Genomic DNA, 25,305 nt, shown 5'->3' on the forward strand with positions numbered 1-25,305 from the left:
GCTGTAACTTAAGACACGTGCTACATCAACCTCTGGTGGTGTCACAAGCCATCCAAGAGATTCCTGGCAGAAAATAAGTTCTCCAAAAAGCTTATGTAGAGAAAATAAGGATCTCTAAAATGATCATAACCTGGTAGAAGTGATGAAACCGACAGAAAAAACGGTTTCCCAGTCTGTACACCAGAGTAACAGGTTCATTATTTATATTGGCCTGTTAGACTGTTCCATTGAAAGCACAATTGCTTGAAGTGTTCCACTTTCCAATATTTCCACGCACTCTTCGTTGCAGCATTCTATTTCCACTTTCTGGAGCTGAAGACACAATCTAATGAAACAAACATTCCGTTGGTTAAATTGACCCAAAAATAGGCCTCTCACGCTCTCACAAAAGCACACAAGGAGGCTGGTGCAGCTGATGAACCTTGCGATCATGTGGAGAACACAACCATGCAAAGAGGGGAAGGTCCAAGCTGAAGCCAGCACGCAGCGATCTGGTTGCAATTAGTGCAGAACCAGGAGCCAGTGCAGACCATTGCACATGGTGGGGACTGTGAATGGAAGGCAATGTTTAGGAGGCATTAGATTACAGGACAGAGATCACATGGTTATTGTTAACAAACAAAAAAGTTTGCCAAAAGAAATATTTCTGTTATGAAACAGATCTTGAAAAAGTGCCATCTGGTGAGAAAGTGCGTGACAGGTTAACGGGAGGGTTCACAGTGGACTAACAAATGCTCGGTCCAAGATCCCACCAACACATGCTGGAGTACACCACAAGACCCAAGGGCTTCACATGTAGAAACTCGACAAACTCCAGATCCAAGGAGGGATGGCTCATTGTTGTAGCGTGAGAGGACTCACTCTTCGATGGACTTTGTTTTTGGTTGCACTACAGACTTTTGTTTTGCACTATAATGGTCAGCTAGTGTCACTGATTAAATGTTATTGTATTATTGATTGGTGCATGCATATTTGTGTGTTATTGTGTTTAAAGGCCTGTTAAGCTGCAGCAAGTAAGAATTTCATTGTTCTGTTGCCAGCACATGTGACAATGAAACACTCTTGACTTCACACCACAACTGCTCTTTAGACTTCAGACTTTAGGTGTTAGAGGTACCACATGTGAAGGGGCCCCTCCCCCCCCCCCCCCCCCCCCCCCCCCCCCACAGCCCCGAGTCCGTGCCAATCATCGATGACCCCGTACATTAACCTACACACATTAGGACAATTTTATAATTTACCAAAGCCAATTAACCCACATGCCTGTACATCTTTGGAGTGTGGGAGGAAAAGGGAGCATCCAGAGAAAACCCATGCCATCACGGGGAGAATGTACAAACTCTGTACAGACAGCACCCGTAGTCAGTATCGAACCCGAGTCTCCGGTGCTGTAGGGCAGAAATTCTACTGTTGCGCTACAGTGCCCACCCAAACTGTTCCATTGAAGGCTCCTCTGTACAAATCAAATGCCTACACTCAATTGCAGATGTTCGTGGAAGTGCAGTATTTTCCTGACATGTTGCATTTAATATTTTAGGAATCTGGGGCATCCGGAGAAAACCCACACGGTCACCGGGAGAACGTACAAACTCCATACAGACAGCACCCAAGGTCAGGATCGAACACAAGTCTCTGGTGCTGTAAGCTGATGGGCATGCTGCAAGGTGATGTGGATATAGCATTGTGGGTTCAACGCTAGAGTTTCTGAAGAATTGCTATCACACCGTGCCTAGATTGGCAGTGAAACTCCTTGTGTGGTGCCAGTGGATCCTGGGCTGGGCAATGCCGAGGCTCAATTTTATACTGGAAGTAAGTCTGGCCAAACTTGTTCTTGGACAAATGTGGTGGTTGCAAGCGCCAACCCCAGAGTCCTGGTGCATGAGACTGCCAGATACATCCTCCAGCTCTCTCCAGTACAGTGTGCACTGAGGGGATGTTCATCAACCCCTTAGGAGTGAACTCAGACGTAGAACAGAGAACAGTACAGTGCAGGAACAGGCCCCTCGGCACCAAATGTTTGTGCTGTACATGATGCCAAGACCGATTCTTATCTGCCTGCACCTAGACTGCCCAACACTGAGCAGCCTGTGTGAACTTAACACAGCTTCATTGTTATTTATTTACTTCTCCGGATAGAACATAGAACAGTACAGCACAGGAATGGGCCATTCAGCCCTTCATGTTTGTGCAGAACATGATACCAAGTTAAACTGATCTCAGCTTGTACATGGTCCATATCCCTCCATTCCCTGCATATCCATGTGCCTATCTGAAAGCCTCTGACACGCCATTATCGTATCTGCCTCCACCACCACCCTTGGCCACGTGCTTTAGGCACCCAGTCCTCTCTGTGCAAAGACCCGCCCTGCACATCTCCTTTAAACATTGCCCCTCTCGCCTTGAAGCTATGCCCTGTAGTATTTGATATTTAGTTCATAAGTTATAGGAGCAGAATTAAGCCATTCGGCCCATCAAGGCTGCACGGTGGCGCAGTGGTAGAGTTGCTGCCTTACAGCGAATGCAGCGCCGGAGACTCGGGTATGATCCTGACTACGGGCGCCATCTGTACGGAGTTTGTACGTTCTCCCCGTGACCTGCGTGGGTTTTCTCTGAGATCTTCGGTTTCCTCCCACACTCCAAAGACGTATAGGTTCGTAGGTTAATTGGCTGGGCAAATGTAAAAAAATTGTCCCTAGTGGGTGTAGGATAGTGTTAGTGTGCGGGGATCGCTGGGCGGCGCGGACCCGGTGGGCTGAAGGGCCTGTTTCTGCACTGTATCTCTAAATCTCAAAATCTCAAAATTCAATCATGCTGATCTATCTTCCCTTCTTAGCCCCATCCCCCTGCCTTCTCCCCATAACCCCTGACACCCGTGCTAATGAATATCCTGGGAAATCCTGGGAAAAGGTTCTGACTGTCTACCCTATCTATGCCTCTCCTAATTTTATATTTAAAAAAATGTGGGAGAATGTCTATTTCCTACAGCAGGCAATATGTGCACATTGTGTGATAATGTGCACTCATACGATTTCTGAGAACAGTTCCACTGGTGAGTTATTAATTCTGGAACCTAGCCCCATTGTTCTGCTTCTCATATGGAGATGTTTCACTGGCAGGAGACTTGCTTCCCTCGGCATTGACTGCAATTAATCCCATGAGTCGAACAGAGCAGTACAAATGTAAAGCATGGAAATGGGAGAGGCTGCTTTAAGGAGCAAGATTGTTGCTTCTGATGGTCTGTGGGCTGGCCTCTGTTTGTATCTTGTGTATTCCTCTGTTACATTTCCCCAAAGACATTTCTGCTAATCGCAATGACTTAAGACTCCAATCTAAAAGAATAAGAAGCAGGTAGACAAGCAAGTCAAAGTGTTTGAGCTCTGTCGTGGGAAGAGAAATTACCTCCTAGGTCATTTGTTATTCACCCTGCTCCCATCGGCCAAACGGTCCAGAATCTTGAAAGTGCATATCACCAGACTCAGGAACAGCTTCTGTTAGTAGACACGAAAAGCTGGAGTAACTCAGCGGGTCAGGCAGCATCTCAGGTCTCGAGCCGAAACGTCGCCTATTCCTTCTCTCCAGAGATGTTGCCTGATCCGCTAAGTTATTCCAAGCATTTTGTGTCTACCTTCAGTGTAAACCAGCATCTACAGTTCCTTCTTATACGTCTTCCTCTCTGTTTTGGGGCTTCTGAATTGTCCTTCAATGAGCTAGGGCCCTCTAATTCATCTCTACTCCATTGCAGACATTTGATTTTATCCGGGGAACTGATGCGCTACAATGTTGAGAACTATATTCTGCATTCTGTATCTTCCCCTTTGCTCTACCTATTGTACTTGAGATTGACTTGATTGTATTTATCGATAGTATTATCTATTCTGATTGGAGAGCATGCAAAACAAAGCGTGTCACTGTACCACGGTACGCATGACATTAATAAACCTAAACTGGACACTACATGGTCCATGTATGAGCAGGAAGTGGGATCCTTGTCCCTGCCTGTAGGACCTGAGGGCCATCACCAGCTCCCCATCAATGGCCTTTGATGCTTCTCAAAAGGTTCTTTGCTTCTTCAAACGTCTCCAATGTTGGAGATATCAATCTACTGTTACTTTATTAAATATTTGAATATTATTTGAAAGAAACAAGACCAGAAACACGAGAGACTGTGGATGCGAGGATCTTGAACAAAGAAACAAAGGGCTGGAGGAAGTCGGCGGGGTCAGTAAGCATGTGTGGAGGGAAGGGAAAGGCGACATTTCGTGTCAGTTCTGTTGTCAGGTAATCTGTTCTCTGTGATGGAGTCAGAGAGAGACTGAGAAAGGAGAGAGGGGTGTTCAGCGTTGTCTAAGTCAATTTGAAGACAGGGTGGAACCTAGCAGCTAAGTTGATAAACTGAACATTCTGTGCGGGTCCAGGTGATAGCCCTTACACAGTCATCGATGTGGCAGAGAAAAGGTTTGGAGAATATCCAGAGTACATAGAACAGAGGCACAAGAACAGGTCCCTCAGCCCACAATGTCTAAGCTGAACATGGTTCCAAGAAGATTTCTTATCTATGTGCCCATAATCCATATCCCTCTATTCCCTGCAAAGCCGCTCTAGGCTCGGAATGAGTTTATCACCAGAGCAATGGGTCAGATCCATGGGCATCTGACCTCCAGCCTTTCCCAAATTTCTACGTTGTTGAGTGAGCCCAGTAAGATCTAGGAGGTCTTGAACAAAAGAGGGTGGAGAGGGAGCAGTTTCCTACATCAAAGCTGCATCAGTCCATTAATTTCCTCAGCCCCATGGGAACGTTGTTATAATCTGCACTTGTTGAGTAGAAGGACCACCACTGAGTACTTGAATGTGTGGTCTAGGCATGAGGCTCTACGCATTATTGTTGATCCCTGCCTTGTGCTTTTTTTTCATCAGATTGGACTGTGATCACGATGTGGGCAAAAAAACAAAAAGAAAAAGTTTAAAAGGCAAAAAAGTGCTGAAATAAGAAGGGTCCCAACTCAAAATGTTGCCGATCCATGTTCTCCACAGATGCCACTGACCCAATTTTTTATAAACCATTTCCTTGTGTAACCAAAGTACATGTAAATGTTCAGAATAAATATATTAAATGCTGGAAACACTGAACAGGCCAGGCAGCCTCTTTGGGAAGAGGAACAATTAACATTTTGGGTCACAAACCTTTCAAAACAATATAAATGTATTTTGTTGATTAATGAGAAATGCATTTGATGATATGAAATGTGACGTAAAGCGATGTCTAAATTAATTCACACACAGAAATCTGTCAAATCTCTTGATTAGTACGGGTGTCAGGGGTCATGGGGAGAAGGCCGGAGAATGGGGTTGAGAGGCATAGATAGATCAGCCATGATTCAATGGCGGAGTAGACTTGATGGGCCGAATGGCCTAATTCTGCTCCGAGAACTTATGAACTTATGAACGTTTAATGTGTACCAGTAAATTATTCTCAGAGAAATCTAAAGTCATTTGCCAGGAAATTAAATCCCTCAATCCCACTCACCTTCCATATATTTAGACACAACAAGCTGGAGTAACTCAGCAGGACAGGCAGCATCTCTGGAGAGAAGGAATGGGTGACGTTTCGGATCAAGACCCTTCTTCAGTCAACCTGTTCAGTTGACTAATCCGAAACTAAAGCACCAAACATTTGGAATATTTTACATTATATTTTAACTTCTGAATTTGACATTATTTTGGATACAGACCTAGTGGGCCAAAGAGCCTGTTCCTCGAGTGTCCTGTTTCATGTAAGTGAATTCATAGTGAGTAGGAAAAAAACTGCAGATGCTGGTCTAAATCGAAGGTAGACATAAAATGCTGGAGTAACTCAGCTGGTCAGGCAGCATCTTGGGAGAGAAGGAATGGGTGACGTTTCGGGTCGAGACCCTTCTTCAGACTGATGTCAGGGAAGGGGGCGGGATAAAAATAGAATGTAGTTGGAGACAGGAAGACTAGAAAATCATAGTGAATCGAAATACAACTTCAAAATCGAAAAATGAAAATGCATAAGATTGTCTGTGTATTGAAATATCAAGGATATTTCAGTTCATAATTCTTATGGATTCACCCATAACCCAGATGCCTCACCTGGTGTAGAGACTTTTCACAATGTCTAGGCTTTTGAGGATTTCTTTACACTTCGCAAACCTTTGCACTTTGGCTGAGGTAATGTTTCCCATATGCATGGAAAGAGTGGAAGCCAGAAGGAGTGCAGAGATTTATGAGGATGTTGCCAGGACTCGAGGGCCTGAGCTATAGGGAGTGGTTCAGGAGGCTAGGACTCTATTCCTTGGGGCGTAGAAGGTTGAGGTGATCTTATAGAGCTGTATAAAATCATGAGTGAAATGGATAGAGTAAAAGCACAATGTATTTTGTAGGTAGGGAAATCAAAAGGTTTTAAGGTGAGGGGGGGGGCAAGATTTAATAGGAACCTGAGGGGCAACTTTTTAATTCAGTGAGTGATGGATATACACTGATCAGCCAAAACATTGACCTGATGAGCCAAAACATTATGACCACCTGCCTAATATGCTGCTGGTCCTCCATGTGCAGTCCCATACCCAGCAGGGAGTGATGCACTGTGCATTATGACACATTCCTCCCGTGACCACCATTAGAATTTTCTGTGACTTGCGCCACAGTAGACCTTCTGTCGGTTCGGACCAGACAGGATAGCTTTCATTGCCCTCGCGCATCGATGAGCCTTGGGCGCCCAACACCCTGTCGCCGGTTTGTGGTTTGTCCCTCCTCGGACCACTGTCGGTCGGTACTCACCACTGCTGACCGGGAGCACCCCACAAGCTTTGTTGTTTCGGAGATGCTCTGACCCAGTCGTCTGGCCATAACAATTTGGCCCTTGTCAAAGTCGCTCAGGTCTTTACTCCTGCCCATTTCTCCTGCATCCAACACATCAACTTCAAGAACTGACTGTTCACTTGCTGTCTAAATATCCCACCCCTTGACAGGTGCCATTGTAACAAGATAATCAATGTTATTCACTTTGCCTGTCAGTGGTCATAATGTTTTGGCTGATCGGTGTATGGTATGAGCAGCCATGAGGTAGTTGAGGCAGGGACTATAATAGCATTTAAAAGATATTGGACAGGTACATGGATAGGAAAGGTTTAGAGAGATTTTTTGTACCAACTGTAGGCAAATGGGATTAGTGTAGATGGGGCATCTTGATCAGCATGGGTGAATTGGCCTGTATGGCTCTATGACTGTATGCATTGGGTGGGGTGAGGGAGATTTTTTCCAAACTATCATATCATATCATATCATATATATACAGCCGGAAACAGGCCTTTTCGGCCCACCAAGTCCGTGCCGCCCAGCGATCCCCGTACATTAACACTATCCTACACCCACTAGGGACAATTTTTACATTTTACCCAGCCAATTAACCTACATACCTGTACGTCTTTGGAGTGTGGGAGGAAACCGAAGATCTCGGAGAAAACCCACGCAGGTCACGGGGAGAACGTACAAACTCCTTACAGTGCAGCACCCGTAGTCAGGATCGAACTCTACCGCTGTGCTACCGTGCCGCCCTTTGGGAATTATTTTCTTTGGAGACCAGTCTTCATGGCATATTACTTTTTGAACAAAAGTAAAATATGGATGATCATTTTTAGGGCATGTGGACCAGTTTTACAGCTGAATCAAACAAGGCAAAGGCTGCGCATGAATATAACGATCAGTATTCAGTGACAATATGTGCGAAAAATGTTTAACATTTTATCACGCAACTGTGCAGATGAGCCTTTAATTTGTTCAAAACATTCCGTGAAATATTTCCTTCCCTGTGCAAATGTTTTCCATAAATATCAAATCTATTGGGTTTGCAGGTACAATTCGAGGCTGAGACCATTTATGGACGTGTAAAATGTTTTTGTAAAACTCGAGGCCGTCGCATTAGAGAGGTTCGGAATTTCGCTACATTCTGGCAGAAGCAAGCTTGGCGAGGAACGGAGCACAATCTCAGAGGAAATGCTCTTTGCCAAGGGCCTGTATTGAACTATTGCTAAATTTTAATCAGAACCACAAGTCTTTGCAGTGCGCTTGTTTCAAAAACGCTGATCCATTAAAGTGTAACAGATGGACCTTCAGCTACGTAGCATTTAAAAGAGGGGACAGAGGGGTTCTAAATGCACGTTAAACTTTGATTTCGAAATCTTTTATGTGTTTCCTTTGCTTCTAATTATATTAAAAAACATTTCATTAACTCGTACCAGATGAGTTAGCACTGGAAACACAATAACAAACTCGCAGTACAGCAATGTAACTGTGGTTTTTGACTTCAAAGATCAAACATTGAAATAGGAATTAAGTTACTGCTTTAAGATTGAATGCAACTGAAATGTGTGATAAATGTTCTGAGGTTAATGACTACGATGTGTTTAACATAAAACGTGGTGGAGATTATTTTCATGTGAAAGCAAATCTTTGGGAGATACTTTTCTATGCTTGGATGGAATAAGTTCTTGTTCCGTGAACATGTACCACATCGTCATTGAGTGTTATCTTGGACTTGGAATGTACTTTCAGAGGCCCTGGAAAAATAATGCTCAAGCAATGGTCAAATCACTTTAGGCGATTTTAAGGCGACTGCCGGCGACTGTCAAAGTCGTAGCAGATCGCCGAACGTTTCTTTTACCCGACGACAATGACCATGACAATGCCGAGTCAGGTCGAGATTATACCGTCTTCGGAAACATCGCGAAATCCCCACGCTGTCAATGCTTCTCCGGCGTCCTAATTTTCGCTGAAATCACTGACAAGTCGGTAAGTACTTGAGAGTTTTGAACTATAACATCTTGTATGGGTTACTTAAAAACCAAGCTTCACTGTAACAAGGCATAAACTGGATTTACTTCCAGTTGGCTAATAGCTGTATTTAAAAAAATAATTTTAAAAGTGGTTCAGTGGATTTTTGTGAAAAGAGTATGGGCATTCTTTGAAAATGTACGGGAGATGCATATCTGGTTTCTGGGTTGCATACCTGGGTTGGGAGCCCACTTTAAATGTAATGGCTGATGGCCATAAACATCGCGAAATTCCCACACTTACCTGACCGTCAAACTGTCGACTCCAATCTACCTGTCAAATGGCCTGACGGTAAATAAATTGGTTAAGCACAAGCATTTTATGGTATTTTGAAATGACTTTACTTATTTTAATATAATGTGCTTCTAAATGCATCTAAGAGAACCTAGCAAACCTGGGGACAGCAGGCGACAGCGCCCGCAATAAGCAACGATAACTGGCGACAAGCCAGCTGTCGCCGAGAAATTTCATTCCGGATGATTTCTCAGCGACGCGCTGAGATCCATTACGAATCTTGGAAGTCTCCTCACGATCATGCCCGCGACACCCGGCGAACTGTCGGGGACAGCCTAGTCCCCGGTAGTCGCCTTAAAATCGCCTAAAGTGGGACAGGCCCTTAAGCCTCCGAATCAAAATGTGGAAGTATGGATAGAAGACCAACTCAATGATACCAAAAGTAAAGAGATGTTACTATGATTGTTCGGATGTCACCACTGAAGATACTTGGAGATGCAAGTTTTTTGAGTTCCTATTATATCCCTCTCGAAATTCCTTCGAAATTCTGAGAAACAATCTTCTCAAATACCAGGAAGCAGTAAAGTCTGCTAGAGCACAATACTTCTCCGACCTTATTTCCAAAAACTCTCATAACTCCAAGGTCCTATTTAGAACAATTACTTCTGTCATATGTCCCGCCCCCAGTACCAGCTTAGTTGGGTCCCCTGCCAAGTGCGAAGAATTCGCTAAATTTTTCACCAACAAAGTTGAGAACATTAGAATGAACATTTCCCCTCCCACCCGTGACCTAGCTGTCTCACTAGTCTGTTCATCTAAATTGGACTGCTTCCAACCCGTCACTCTATCCTCCCTTGCAAAGCTTGTCTCCGCTATGAAACCTGCAACCAGCCCCCTTGATCCTGCCCCCACTGCCCTTCTGAAGGATGTCATTGCAATAGCCGGTCCCAGCATCCTCTCTATTATCAACAGTTCTCTGGCCACTGGCACTGTTCCAACCAGTTTCAAGCACGCGGTGGTCCAGCCCCTACTGAAAAAACCTAACCTAGACCCCACCTTGCCTAGCAACTACAGACCCATTTCCAAACTGCCATTCCTGTCAAAAGTCCTTGAAAAGGCAATTCTAAACCAATTAGTGCCCTACCTACACCAAAACACCATCCAGGGAAGTTTCCAGTCAGGTTTCAGAGCCCACCACAGCACAGAGTCTGCCTTGTTGAAGGTACACAACGACCTGCTTCTCGCCATCGACACCGGCGACTGTGCAATCCTGCTCCTTCTCGACCTCAGCGCAGCGTTCGATACAGTGGACCACACCATCCTTATTGACCGTCTCCGGTACGCGGTTGGCATTGATGGCACTGCCCTGAGCTGGTTCGCTTCCTACCTCAAAGATAGGAGTTTCGCCATCAACATAGGCAGTTATTCCTCTGCTCCAGCTAGCCTCTCCTGCGGAGTTCCACAAGGCTCCATCCTAGGCCCCATTCTCTTCTCTCTATACATGCTCCCCCTTGGACAAATCATTCAAAGGCACGGCATTTCTTTCCACTGCTATGCCGATGACACTCAGCTTTACCTCCCCCTGAAACCCAACAACCAGTCAAATTTAAACAGCCTCTTACACTGCCTTGAGGACATAAAATGTTGGATGGCACAGAACTTCCTCCAATTAAATGAGAGCAAGTCTGAGGTCATCCTATTCGGCCCCCCCGACTCCATCAAATCGATAACAGGCAGTCTTGGAAGTCTATCCTGCCTAGTCAAACCGCATGTCAAAAACCTCGGCATGATATTTGACTCTGCATTAAAATTTGATAAGCAAGTCAACGCTGTGGTAAAAGCCAGCTTCTTCCAACTTCGAACCATAGCTAAAATCAAACCTTTCCTCCAATTCGACGACACAGAAAAAATCATTCACGCTTTCATTTCCTCCCGCCTAGACTACTGCAACTCCCTATACACTGGGATCAGCCAATCTTCCCTGTCCCGCCTGCAACTGGTCCAAAACGCCGCAGCGAGACTCCTGACGGGTACCCGTAAAAGGGACCACATCACCCCGATTCTGGCCTCTCTCCACTGGCTCCCTGTACGGTCCAGAATCAACTTCAAGCTCCTCCTATTCACGTATAAAGCCCTAAATGGACATTCCCCCCCCTACATCAAAAATCTTCTAACCCCCCTCTCTAACTCCAGGTCCCTCAGGTCGGCCGACTTGGGGCTACTCACTATCCCGCGGTCTAGGCTTAAGCTCAGGTGTGACCGCGCTTTTGCGGTTGCAGCTCCTAGACTGTGGAACAGCATCCCTCTCCCCATCAGTACTGCCCCCTCCATCGACTCCTTTAAGTCCAGGCTCAAAACCTATTTCTACTCCCTAGCGTTTGAGACTCATTGAGGAGGCGCTGTGAACTGTTTGCGTACTACTGTATGTTTCTTTTTTTTTTCCTTAGTACCTAATCAGATGTACAGCACTTTGGTCAACGTGGGTTGTTTTTAAATGTGCTATACAAATAAAATTGACTTGACTTGACTTGACTTGACTCTCCTCTCACTTTCCCCCCCTTTTTTTGTAATTTGGAGAGTCCAAGACCGAGGGGCATAGGTCAAAAATTAAAGACTCGCCTTTGAAAAATAATGAGACGGTGGCAAAGGTTTGAAATTCTCTTCTGTAAATAATGGCTGGTCAAAGTCAAAGTCAAGTCAAAGTCAATTTTATTGTCAATCCTCAGCCAGTCTACACAGACAGAAAATCGAAATACCGTTTCCCACAATCCCGAGGAACAAAGTGCATAAAACTAAGTTAAAATTAAAAAGGCACAGCAAACAACAATCAACATAAAATATAAAATATAGTCACTTCAAATGCGTTACAAAAAAAAAAAAAAAAAAAAAAAAAAAACTTAGGACATGGATTCCCATTAACCAAAGGTGTTAAGGATTATTAGGAAAAGACAAACGTTTGGAGGTGAGACATATGAGTTCACAGAAAAGATACATTCATTTGACATCATCGTTTTTTTAATTATGACGGGCATTGACAGGGTAGACATTTTTTTCTCTGGTGGAAATATCAAATACTAGACACATAGCTTTAAGGTGAAAGGGGCAAAGTTTAAAGGAGATGTGTGGAGCTGGCTTTTTAACGCAGAGAGTGGTGGGTACTTGCCAGGGTTGGTGGTGGTGACAGATATGACAGTGGTCTTTTAGATAGTCACATGGATATATATGCACGGATAGAGGGATATGGATCATGTTCAGGAAGAAGAGGTTAATTTCACAGCATCATGTTCGACATAGACATTGCGGGCCAAATGGCCTGTTCCTGTGCTGTACTGTTCTATGTTCAATATAACGTGATATAATGTCTGCTTGCTGTCTGTCCTTAATTGGACTGGAGTCCAACGGTCGAAGAGAGGATAGAGAGTACAGTTTAGATCAGAGGCTCAGAGAAAGTCAAACAGTATTTACTGGAGCAAATTAAGTTAAAAGATAAAAGGGGCAGCAATGGTCAAGGTTATTTGCACTGTTTGATGAATTGGTAGCATGGGGCAAAGACATGTGAACATCAGAAGCATAATGGAGGAGTTAGACAGAAATATTTCATGCCGATGCTTGTTAAAATATGAAACAGTATATCAAAAATGATATTTTTAGTGTTATAAACAGTAGAAGAAAAATATCACTGAATTTTGGAAGAAGCAGATAAATCAGTTGGAGGATTTATTATGTAAATCAATCAATCCATGCTGAAATGTTCATGGTTTTATATACTGTGAGTTATTTGATAAATATGATGCCTCTTTCCAAAGCATTTTGCCTCTTTGAATTGGATAAAATCCCAGCTTGCCCAAGTTTGAGCTACTTTGCAGGCAATTCTGAACAATTTCTTCAGATCAGCATCTTGTCAGGAGGCACAAAGTGCTGGAGAATCTCAGCAGGTCAGGCAGCATCACTGGAAAACATAGATAAGCCTTTTTTTTGTAAAACAGCATCTACAGTTCCCTGATCTACAGGAAAGAAAACTGCAGATGCTGGTTTAAGTCGAAGGTAGACACAAAATGCTGGAGTAACTCAGTGGGTCAGGCACATCTCTGGAGAGAAGGAATGGGTGACATTTTGGGTCAAGACCCTTCTTCAGACTGAAGAAGGGTCACCTATTCCTTCTCTCCAGAGATGCTGCCTGACCCGCTGAGTTACTCCAGCACTTTGTGTGTCCCTGTTCTGCAGTTTACTGCTTCACTGCAAAGTCTCCTCAAGGTATGCCTACTTTGAAGTTCTCCTCTCTTCGACAGGAGTTCTGTGAGACCCTCTCTCACTGCTTACCATCTGTGATTCCTGCTAACCTATCCATGTTCTCTAGTGATGCTGCCTCACCCATTGCCTGAGTTACTTCAGCACTTTGTGCCTTTTTCTTTTGCAAGCCAGCATCTGCAGTTCCTTGTTCCCCCTCTTCTTTTCCCTTCTGCAGGATGCACCGTAGCTTGATTTGGCAACTGATCTGCCCAAGACCCTAAGAAATTGCAGAGAGTCATGGATGTAACCCAGTCGACCACACAGACCAGACTTCCCACTATCGACTCCATCTACACTTCACCCTGCCTTGGAAAAGTAGCCAAAATAATCAAGGACCTTATTCACCCGAGCCATTCCCTTCTCTCTCCCCTCCTGTCGGGCATAAAGTGCAAATGTTTGATAGCCCCTACCACCAGATTAAGGAACTGCTTCTTCCCACTGCCACAAGATCTTCCAATTCATCTTCTTCACCCCAAGTGTGTGAAGGAGAGCTATTGAAGGTCTTTCCTTCCTGCTGCTGTCAGACTGCACGACCAATAAATAAAGACAATTACCATTATTTTATTTTTTAATGAATGCTTATTTATTTTTGCTATCCACTTTGCTGCTGTAACCCTGCAAATTTCCCCGTTGTGGGACGAATAAAGGATTATTATTATTATTATTATTATTATTATTATTATTATTATTATTATTATTATTATTATTATTATTATTATTATTATTATTATTATTATTATTATTATTATTATTATTATTATTATTATTATTGTTGTCGTTGTCGTTGTCGTTGTCGTTGTTGTTGTTATTGTTATTGTTATTGTTATTGTTATTGTTATTGTTATTGTTATTGTTATTGTTATTGTTATTGTTATTGTTATTGTTATTGTTATTGTTATTGTTATTGTTATTGTTGTTGTTGTTGTTGTTGTTATTGTTATTGTTATTGTTATTGTACTGAATGGTCCTTCCGTAAGCTAGGGTGTAGTTTCAATCTTCCAAACTACTTCACTGCAGACAATGGATTTTTTTCTCTGGATCTCTAATGCTACAATGCTGTAAAACTATGTCCTGTACTCTGGTATGATTTTTCTTTGCACTACCAGTTGTACTTGCGTGTGGCTTGATTGTACTCATGTATTTTATGATTGGATTTACTTGAATAGCATGCAAACAAAAGCTTTTCACTATATCTCAATACTTGTGACAATAATAAATCAATACTAATACCAATATCCGTGCCACGTGGGCATTTTTTTCACGTCTCTTGACCATCCCGCGGCCACCCATCACATCTCGAATGGCCAGAGAAGCCACAAGATCTTCCAATTCATCTCTGAGAGCCCTTTTGCTATTGTAACCAGGCTTGCCCTATTCAGGCCTTTACAATGCACTAGTTATTCGTTTAGAGGGCTGTCGATAATGGGCAGAGGATTAGGATCGCACGGATGACTGTGGGGAGACCCGTGACCTGCAGATCTGGGGATTGAGTGCTGGAAGCTGACGTAGGACTGAGTATCTTTTATTTAGACTGTGGTTGTGCAGAAAGAAAACGCCACCCATTGATTTTGTCCGGAGATGTTGCCTGACCTGCTGAGTTGGTCCAGCACTTTATGTCTAACTTCAGCATATGGTTAATAATAATAATAATAATAATAATATTCATTTATTGTCATTGCAACGAGTACAACTAAATTAAAAAATAGCCAATCCTGACGGTGCGTAAAAACATATATGCAATAAATGCACAAACAAATAAATACAATTATATTAAGTACAAAAGTTTTAACAGTGTTGCCCAGTGCAGAAAGTAGTGTTCAGTTCTCGTATGGCCCTGGGGTAAAAACTGTTCTTAAGTCTGTTTGTTCGGGATTTGATCGACCTGAGACGTCGACCAGAGGGCAGATGAACAAACAGACGGTGGCCGGGGTGGTATGGATCTTTTATTATTTTGCCTGCTCTACTGAGGCAGCGTAGGCTGAACAGGTGCTCCAGGGAGGGCAGTGAGCAGTCGATGATCTTCTGGGCCGTCGTGATGACCCTCTGAAGGGCCTTCCTGTCCTTTTCTGAGCAGCTGGCATACCATATGGTTATACAGTATGCCAGCACACTCTCGATGGAGCAGCGATAGAAGGACATCATTAGCTTCTCCTGCAGGTTGGTCTTCCTGAGGATCTTCAGGAAGTGGAGTCTCTGCTGTGCCTTCTTCACTGTGGTGATGGTGTTGGTAGACCAGGTAAGATCCTCTGCGATGTGCGTACCCAGGAACCTGAAAGCGGGTACCCTTTTGTGCCTGATGTTGTAAATATTCGATGATTTTAAGTGAATCAAGGGCCTTAGGGATAGTTAGCAAGATGCCAGACCAGGCATAACATTTTCTGGCCACCTTTTGCCCCTGCTGTTCTTTTAGGTAATACAGAATCCAATTCGACTCCAGACTGGACCTGTTGGCCCAAATGGAATCAAGTGAATCCTCAAGCAATGGGTGACCTTACCGGCCACAGCAACGATCCATTGTACAATGTAAACTGCAAAATCCTTGCTCATGCATTACTGTTGGTAAATGTTTACCTACATGTTAGAACATGGAGAATGGAACAGGACAGGACCAATGGCCCACCACATCCATGTGAAACATGATGCCAAGAGCAACTCTTAATAACCTGCACATAATCCATATCCCTTCATTCCTTGCTTATTAGGTTTAGGTTTAGGTTTATTATTGTCAGGTTGATCGAGGTACAGTGAAAAGCATTGTTTTGCATGCCAGCCAAACAGATCATATATATTGTTTATAAATGAAGTTAAACTCAGGTACAATAGATAGAGAAAAGAAGAAGATACAGAGTGCAGAATATAGTTTGCAGCATCGTAGGACAGTGTAGTGCATTAGTTCCCATAGATGTATCCATGTGCCTATGTAAAAGCCTCTTAGATCCTGCCATTGTATCTGCCCCCACTACCCCTGGCAGTGCATTCCACCACCACTTTCTGTGTGAAAAACCTGTTCCGGACATCTCCTTTAAACTTTGCCCCTCTCACCTTAAAGCTAAGCCCCTCTGGTCTGTGTTGCTGATTGTAGTCTGTGAGCAGATCTGATCTATTGTCTAGACTGACTTCCATGTCAGTCTAGACAAATCGAAGGGTCTCGACCCGAAACCTCGCCCATTCCTTCTCTCCTGAGATGCTGCCTGACCTGCTGAGTTACTCCAACATTTTGTGAATAAATACCTTCGATTTGTACCAGCATCTGCAGTTATTTTCTTACACTCCATGTGGTGCAAATACGCAGTCAATGCAAAAATTAGAAAATTAAAACCTGCAACCCGCAATGAAAAAATCAATAAAGTTACACTTTTCTGACTAAATATTCACATGTTACTGAGCAATACCAAGATTCCCTCTGTATAATTCTAAATTCCCTTTTAATAAAAGGCACTGGGCGTTGTACTATGTCTGAGCATAATGTGGCCAGTATTATTTTGCCAACACTTTTATTACCAGGAGGAGCAGCGAGCAGCTGGACTGAGGTGGTACTTCTCAAAGCCACTTCTTCAGTATTCAGGACACTGAATGACCAGGTAGTCAGCTGAGCATATTAGTTCCATATGCGCCCATTAAATCACACAGGGAAGAAAATAAATTTCCACATGTGTGTTCTTGGCCCAGACTTTACACACACATTTGTGCTTGCATGATGTAAAAAGAAAAAATCGAGCCGTTATGTTTTTAATTAAATGTCAGATTTAACACTTGTGTTAACCTATTCTTGTGCTGGAACAGTGTACAGACAAGATGCAACATTTATTAACCTGAGCACGATTTTGGTAGCTGCTTGCTATTGAGATTCCCCCGATATTGCTCCCTGCTTTACGAGTTGTAATTTTGCTTAAAGATTTTCTACAAAGCGTTCTTCCAAGAACACCCTGTGCAATCTGTTTCAGAGAATAAAGTATGGAACAAGGCAGGCCCACTTAAGCTGTTCCATCTCAACCGACCTTATCTATTATACATTGCCATGGAAACACTTCAGTGTATTTGATCTTTTGAAGGAAGCTAATGACCACAAGTGATTCCCAGGAGAGAAACGTCTCGAGGTTCTCCTGACTCTCAAAGGAAGTGAATCGAACGCGCAAGAATGTTGCCTTAACATAATACCGCACAGCCATGGCAAATGACAATCCCATCATCCCAATAGACCTGAAATTAAATTGTTGTGTTCCTTAAAGTAGATGATCAATAAGAGTTCATTTATCCATATAACCTTTCATTTCTTTCATTCAGTTTCTTTCTAAACAACCATTTAGCAGTCCAAAGATATGCAATAGTTCTGAACCTGCTTCATTTAGGCTGAAGAAGGGACCTGACCCAGAACATCACCTATCCATGTTCTCCAGAGATGCTGCCTGACCTGCTGAGTTACTCCAGCACTTTGCCAATATTACAAAATGGCGGCACTGCCCTAGCAGCTGCCGCTCACCTGTGGTCCATTTGTCTTTGTGTTTTTGTTGTTTTTTTTGTCTTAGTTGTAGTTGTGATGTGGTGTTTTTGTGTTTGTGTACTATGTGTGTATGTGGGGGGGAGGGGGAAACTAACACATATTTACTAACACTGTAAATATGTGTCCCTTCCGAACGGAGACCCGACCTTTGTTTTCTGGGCCGTGTCGCCGTTCCTGCTGCGGCCTACCATCGGCCCAACTCCTGGAGCTGTCGGCCTCCATCGGACTTACCATCCAAGTCCGTGGATCGGACTTACCATCACCGGAGCCGGCCGTCTTCGGAGGCTGCGGGAGCGGCTGCGACTCGCCTTAGGCTCGGGCCGCATGGATGCCGACATCGGGAGCTCCGGCAGCGGCAGCGTGTTCGCCCGCCCCGGATCGCGGGGCTTGGGGCGCGGACATTTCACCGTCCGGCGCGGCCTAAGATGGCCGCGGGATATTTCTCTGCTGGGCGGGCGCTTCAATGTCGGGAGCCACGACCGCCCCGACGTGCAGCAACAGCGGCAGCAGCAGCGTGTTCGCCCGCCCCGGATCGGACTTATCATCGGCGGAGCCGGCCGTCTTCGGAGGCTGCGGGAGCGGCTGCGACGCGACGCGCCTTGGGCTCGGCCCGCTGTGGACCATCCGGTGCGGCCTGCAACCACAACAACCTGACTGCGGGCGAGGACAGCAGGAGAAGGGAAAGACATTGTGGCCTTCCATCACAGTGAGGAGAGAGAGGACTGGAGGAGACTCACTGTGATGGATGTTTCTTTGATGGATGTTTCTTTTTTTGTGTGTTTTTGGGGTTGGGTGGTTTGAGTGCCTGTTTGATGCTTTTATTGTTGGACTGTGTTTTTGGGGGTTTTGGGGTGTGTGATTTGAATGCCTATTTAATGCTTCTATTGTTGGACTGTGTTTTGGGGGGTTTTTGGGGTTGGGTAATTTGGGTGCCTGTTTAGTGCTTTTATTGTTAGACTGTGGGTGATTGAATTAACATTTTGTTCAAGATGGCCGCGCCGTTGTGTTTGGCTGCCTGCCACTGTATGTTTCTTTTTTTTCCTAGTCAGATGTGCAGCACTTTGGTCAACGTGGGTTGTTTTTAAATGTGCTATACAAATAAATTGACTTGACTTGACTTGACTTGTGTCTTTCCTTTTGTAAACTAGCACCTGCAGTTCCTCTTGTCCTCATTTAGTTAGTCTGGACTGAAGGTCCATACCCCAGGAGTAACAGGATGTGTCTGCTGGACACATAGGAAGACAGTAGACAATGCTGCAACAACAATCTGTATAGCAATTTGCTATTGATGGTTGACAAAATCTATACCATTATTCACCTCGTGTAACTCGTTGAACAAGAATTTGCACTTGGGAGCGAGTGTGTCTTCAGAAAGGAATCATTAACCAACAACTGATCTCAGAAGAAATACCAGGAAATGAGCTTCTTTTTTACATACCCATTATAGGGTGGACATTTCTGATTGTTCAGATTACAGATTCAGAGGCTCTGATTGTCCACCCTGACCTATGCTCTCATAACTTAATATACTTCTATCAAATCATTTTGTTTCAATTTACTTCCTCGAATCTTTGCTTCTTGTCACTGATCGTTGGGATTGTAATGTCCAGTTTGGAATTGATATCTTACTGATTCTTGATTAACCTACTTTCTATTCCGCTGTTGTGCTGTTGGATGTGATGCAGTATTTCACCAATGGTCCTGACTGTGAATCAGTTAGGATTTAATTTACAGCATCAATCTATTAATTGGAACAGGAAAATCAAGAGTAATAACCCTTGTCCTTTGTGAAAAATCTTTTGAAGTTTTGCATCGGAACATTTGTTTAGGTTTGTGGACAGCACGGTTGACTGGAAATTAATAAATAGATTGAAATTCCAATCTGATAGAGATTATAATTCACAATTTTAGCTGGTTTTAGATTGAAAATGAACTTTTGTTATCCAGACCTCAATATAATTCCATACAAAGGGAATTTTTTCCCTCAGAATCGTTTTATTATCAGGTTTTTATTTCCTTTTTCATTTGTCAAGAACATGGGGAATAATATTGAATTCAGACACCAAGGAATAGTTGCCTCTAGCCAACATCACTTCCAGCCAAAAAAAACAAAGTGCAGGAAGAACTCAGCTGGTCAGGCAGCGTCTGTGGAGGGAAATGGGCAGACGACGATTCGGGTCAGAACCCTTCTTCTGCCTGTCGGAGTTAGAGGGGGAAATGGTGGAATAGAGAGGTGTATGCAGGTGAGGAGGGGGGAGTAATTGGCAGATGAGTGGAGATAGTGAAAAAAAGATGGCTGGTTGGTGAAAAAGGGACAAAAGCATGTCAGATAAGGAGAGAAGAGGAGGAGTGAAATGTTAAGCTAGAGGAAGGGATATGGGTAGAAGGGGACTGAGGAAAGAATATCACAGCACAGGAGATCACAGAGATCAGCTCAGCATTATCTGTTTAAGTTGACGGAATGGACAGACAACGTTCAATCAGAACATTGTTTATTGCTCAAGATTCCAGTGTCTGCAGTCTCCTGTATGTCTTCCAGTGGTCTTGTTCATCAGAAGCTCTTTGTGGGCATGTGGGTTTTGTGCTTTAAATACAAACATTTCAACATTATCAGGCTTATGGAATACATTGTCTTCTACTTTTAAATCAAATGTAGTTATTTTTCACTTGATGTTAAACCAGACGTATGCATTTGAAAGGATCTGAATCTCAGTTACTCGGAAACATCTTCCATTCAGAATAAGCTCAGTAATGTCTTCTCCTGCCAACAGTTCTATTTCCACACTTTAAGTGATTCATGAGTAAACTCCTTTAATCCTCTTAGATATTAAAAGTAGGGACCCTATTTAAATCTTAGCTTCAAAAGAACGCAATGTTCCAAGGTGAAATCCATGTCTGTTATACACTGCAAGTCCAATAAATCAATCGGTGTAGTTGGTTCTTAATGTGAGTGAGGAGGGTGGGTTCAAATCAGCACAACAAATGAACTCCCATCTGATGACCTTGGACATTAACCTGTGAGCAGAATGTAAGTAATGTAATTTTGGCAGCCTTAATCTTTGACTAGAAGCAGGGCTATGGTTATCAAACTGTCTTGAGCCCTGTAATCATTCTAAACATTGATATATTCATGTTTTCTGCCATTACTTTTGATGGTGATTACTAAATGGATACGACAATGGTTTAGTTTAGTTTAGAGATACAGCATGGAAACCGGCCCATCATCCCGCTGAATCCACGCCAACCATCGATCACCCGTTCAGGCGTTGTATATTACCCCACTTTTACACCCACTCCCAACACGTATGGGGGGAATTTACAAAAGCCAATTAACCTACAAACCCACACGTCTTTGCGATGAGTGAGTAAACTGGAGCACCTGGAGGAAACCCACACGGTCAAAGGGAGAAGGTTCAAACCAAAGATACTAGAGGAGCAAGATGGACCACTCCGTTGAAATCACCTATAGTGAAGTGTAGTAGACAAAGGAGCTTAACGGCAGCCATTTTAGTAAGCAAAACCCACCATTCGCTAGGCCTCTCGCAGTGTAATCAGTGTTGTGGGGGAACAGTATGTGTGATGATACCATTAAAATGCAGAATATATCTCATCTATCAATTCACAGATTTTTGTTATTTTTCTTTTAAAATGTTTCTGCAAGTTTCTGCCTACTAAAATGGCGCCATGACATACTAGGGTCAAGTGGTCTATCTTACTCTGCTCTATTATCTTTGGTTGAAACCTCACACAGACAGCACCCGAGGTCAGGATCGAACCTGCGTCTGGTGCTGGGGCAGCAACTCGACCAGCTGTGTCACTGTCCCTGCTATCGGCTTTGGTTTATCATTGTGGCAGACACAGTATAACATTGTTGTTTGAGAGCTAGCCAGTAAATCAGGTAGCACTCTACATGAATACAACCAAGCCATGCACACGCACAACAGGTAGGGCAAGGAGAAAAATACCAGAGTGCAGAATGTCCTTTTTCCAGCATTGTAAATAGAGACAGATTTCCAATGGAAAGAGATTTAAAATAATGGATCAATTGTATTGGATGATAGTCGATGCTCCTTCATAACTTGGATTGTTTTCTCTGGAGCACTGGAAGTTGAGGCGAGACTTGATACAAGTATATAGAATTCTGAGAGCCATGGATAGGGTAGACAGTCAGAACTATTTTCCCAGTGTGGAAGGGTCCAACACTAGAGGGCATATCGATAAGGTGAGAGGGGGAAAGTTTAATGGAAATGTGCGAGGCAGGCTTTTTATACAGAGAGGGCCTGGAACGTACAGCCAGTGGTGGTGAGGGAGGCAGATATGGTGTAAACATTGTGGGCTGAAGGTACCGATCCTGTGCTGTACAGTTCTGTTTGGTGAACGATTGTGGATCATTTCAATTCAACCTCAAAGGTATCACAAAAATGCTGGAGTAACTCGGACAATAGACAATAGACAATAGGTGCAGGAGTAGGCCATTCGGCCCTGCGAGCCAGCACCGCCATTCAATGTGATCATGGCTGATCATTCTCAATCAGTACCCCGTTCCTGCTTTCTCCCCATACCCCCTAACTCCGCTATCCTTAAGAGCTCTATCTAGCTCTCTCTTGAATGCATTCAGAGAATTGGCCTCCACTGCCTTCTGAGGCAGAGAATTCCACAGATTCACAACTCTCCGACTGAAAAAGGTTTTCCTCACCTCCGTTCTAAATGGCCGACCCCTTATTCTTAAACTGTGGCCCCTTGTTCTGGACTCCCCCAACATTGGGAACATGTTTCCTGCTCTAATGTGTCCAACCCCTTAATAATCTTATACGTTTTGACTTTCTTCACACTCTGTCTCGACCCGAAACGCCACCCATTCCTTCTCTCCTGAGATGCTGCCTGACCCGCTGAGTTACTCCAGCATTTTGTGATACCTCTGATTTGTACCAGCATCTGCAGTTATTTTCCTACTCAATTCAACCTCAGTGATTTAGGTTAGGACCATGCACAGGCTGGATCGAATATGGAGGCAAGAAACTTCACTGAGAGGTACTAGTGAGCACGATAGGACATAATAATCCGATAGCTTTGTTGTCCCTCCACTGTTGCAGACTCTCTAATTCCAGGTTTACTTTATTATACAAGGTTATATTTTAGAGCTGCCACGGGGGATTTCAAGTCTTGTGTTCAGATTATTGGTCAGCACCTGGATCACTACTCCAGTAATATTAACCAATTTCCCTCTGAACACCTGGTTAACATATAAGATAAAGATCTTGGCCCCACAATAAAAGTTAAATGACAAAGCGATATGATAAAGTTGAATTGCTAAGCTTTGGAGGTTTTGTACACAGATTACTCAACTCTGGCTCCTGAGGCAGCCACCACTATCTTTGCAAAGGGATTAAACGATAACCATTAAATTTTGCCTCTACACATGATCCCCAAGGAATGAAAAATTATGCAGTTATAAATAAATAATTTTGACAATATCTAACATTACAATATGTAAACAACACATCCCCACAGGGAAAAAACAAATCATTTCTAAAATAGAATATAATCGACCATGTTCTTCAGTCACAACATTAACATAGAACAGTACAACACAAGAACAGGCCCTTTGGCTCACAATGTTTGTGCCAAACATGATGCCAAGACCAACTCTTATCTGCCTGCACATAATCCATGTCCCTTCATTCCCTGCAAATCCGTGTGCCCGTTCAAAAGTCTCTTAAATACCACTATCGTATCTGCCTCACCACCACTCCCGGCAGTGTAGTCCAGGCACTCACCGACCTCTGTGTGAAAACCTGCCCCACACTTCTCCTTCAAAGTCTGCTCCTCTCACCTTAAAGTTACGCCCTCTAGTCAGAGTAAAGCGAGTGGGAGCCATTGCTAGGCATAGTTGTCCTTACCCATTTATCCTTGATGATATTTTAAGAGGGAAAATTGCCAAAACTGTGTGCAGTTGCAATGCAGGACTTGGGCGAACAGGACAAGAAGTTAACCACACTTGAAGGATTCTGCACTTCGCTTCACTGGGACAGTGGGGGGAGTGCAAATTAGAGTGATGAAGATCAATGCCAAATTAGGTACCAAAAGAGGAGGCACATAGAACATAGAACAATATAGCACAGGGATGGGCCATTGGGCCCACAATGTCTGTGCCCAACATGATGTCAAGTTAAACTGATCTCATGATCCATATCCCTCTATTCCTTGCCTTTCCATTGGCCCATTCTAAAAGCCTCTTGAACACACTATTGTATCTGCCATTCCCACCACCACTGGCAATGCGTTCCAGACCCCGACCACTCTCTGTGTAAAAAACCTGCCTCGCACAATCTCCATTAAACCTTATTCCTCTCACCTGATACATAGGCCCTCCAGTGTTGACACTTCCATCCTGAGAATGATGTTCGATCTATCCTATCTGTGCCTCTCGTAATTTTGTATACTTCTATTGTCTCCCCTCAACCATCGCTGTTCCAGAGAAAACAATTCAAGTCTATCCCTGTAGCTGAAACCCTCTAATCCAGGCAGCATTATGGTAAACTTCCTCTGCACCCTCTCTAAAGCCTCCACATCTTTCCTGTAATTCGGCGACCACAACTGCATGCAAACTGCAGACTAGCAATCACCCATATACTCGTTCTATCATCATACGCAGTTAGGCAGCACAGTGGCGCAGCGGTAGAGTTGTTGCCTTACAGCACCAGAAACCCAGGTTCGATCCTGACTATGGGTGTTGTCTGTATGGAGCTTGTACGATCGCCCTGTGACTGCGTGGGTTTTCTCCAGGTGCTCCAGTTTCCTCCCACATTCCAAAGGCGTGCAGGTTTGTAGGTTTCTGTCACTGGGTTCTGTAAATTGTCCTGAATGTGTAGGATAGTGTACAACATGATCACTGGTCGGTGCGGATTTGGGGGCTGAAAGGCCTATTTCCACGCTATATCTCTAAACTAGGGACAATTTATACAAGCCAACTAACCTACAAACCCACAGGTCTTTGGAAGGTGGGGCAAAATGAGCAGCTGAGAAACCCCACACAGTCACAGGGAGAACATACAAATTCTGGACAGACAGTGCCCGAAGTCAGGATCGAACCCGGGACTCAGTTCCTTGTGTGTTCCATCTTAGCAGTAACTTCTGCCTTTAAAACTAAGCTGCTCCTTGCACCTGAACATCAACTGTGACCAGTACGTCAGGTGCAATGTCATTTCGACTGAAAATCAAGTGCCAACAAAGAACTAACACAGAGTTGTGAATTCCCTTAAATAACAAGTGCAGTCTTACTGAATAAAGCTAAATCTGTAATAATTTATGTAATGTTTGGTCCGCCAATTTAAGTAAAGAATTGCATCATATCATGGGGAATGTTGTGTCAGTTTCTCTTTGGGGGGAGTGTGTTATTGGATATACGAGTTTTAATTTTAGTAGTTTAT

This window comes from Rhinoraja longicauda, chromosome 32, assembly GCF_053455715.1.
Source record: "Rhinoraja longicauda isolate Sanriku21f chromosome 32, sRhiLon1.1, whole genome shotgun sequence".
NCBI lineage: Eukaryota > Metazoa > Chordata > Chondrichthyes > Rajiformes > Arhynchobatidae > Rhinoraja > Rhinoraja longicauda.